Below are 939 nucleotides of genomic sequence, written 5' to 3'. Positions count from 1 at the left end.
TGACCCCAGCTAAAGTTCATGGGGTCAGGGACTCGAGTAAAGGAAGAGAGAGGGGGTCAATGATGGCAGGGTGATAAGCCAATGTGAGAATCAATCAATCACATTTATTTATAAAGCCCTTCTTACATCAGCTGATGTCACAGTGCTGTACAGAAACCCAGCCTAAAACCCCAAACGGCAAGCAATGCAGGTGTAGAAGCACGGTGGCTTGGAAAAACTCCCTAGAAAGGCCAGAACCTAGGAAAGAAACCTAGAGAGGAACCAGGCTCTGAGGGGTGGCCAGTCCTCTTCTGGCTGTGCCCGGTGGAGATTATAACAGAACATGGCCAAGATGTTCAAACGTTCATAGATGATAGATTTACCCATACCTGTTATATGTATGGGTAAATCTATCCTGGTAAAGGATAGAGTGTGTGATGTTGACCTCTGCTTTGTTTCCGTGTGTTTGTTAGTTGGAGGCCCAGTTGGAGGATGCCAAGGCAGAGGCATCTAAGGAGCGAAAGCTGCGTGACCACAGCGAAGTCTATTCTAAACAGCTGGAGATGGAGCTTGAGACCCTCAAGGTTAGAGGTCACACACACTACTTTCCTACTCATCTTCCAGTTTTCGTTCCCTTCCTCTCTCCATCCTCCTCTACCGGTCTCCTCTCTCCATCCTCCTCTACCTGTCTCCATCCTCCTCTACCTGTCTCCATTCTTCTCTCCTCTCTCCATCCTTCTCTCCTCTCGCCATCCTTCTCTCCTCTCGCCATCCTTCTCTCCTCTCGCCATCCTCCTCTACCGCCACCCTCCTCTACCTAGCCCTACTAGTATCTTTCCTCTACCTAGCCCTACTAGTATCTCTCCTCTACCTAGCTCTGCTAGTATCTCTCCTCTACCTAGCCCTTCTAGTATATCTCCTCTACCTAGCCCTACTAGTATCTCTCCTCTACCTAGCCCT

General features: G+C 49.2%; 1 pseudogene; it reads left to right on the top strand.

Annotated features, from left to right (window-relative positions):
* The window catches only part of LOC111954050 (serine/threonine-protein kinase MRCK beta-like), a 122,209-nt pseudogene that overhangs the window by 80,088 nt on the left and 41,182 nt on the right, over positions 1-939 (top strand).

The sequence above is a fragment of the Salvelinus sp. IW2-2015 genome, linkage group LG28 (assembly GCF_002910315.2).
Source record: "Salvelinus sp. IW2-2015 linkage group LG28, ASM291031v2, whole genome shotgun sequence".
Classification (NCBI taxonomy): Eukaryota; Metazoa; Chordata; class Actinopteri; order Salmoniformes; family Salmonidae; genus Salvelinus; species Salvelinus sp. IW2-2015.
Note: the sequence above shows the minus strand (reverse complement) of the source record. Positions and strands in the feature narration are given on the sequence as shown.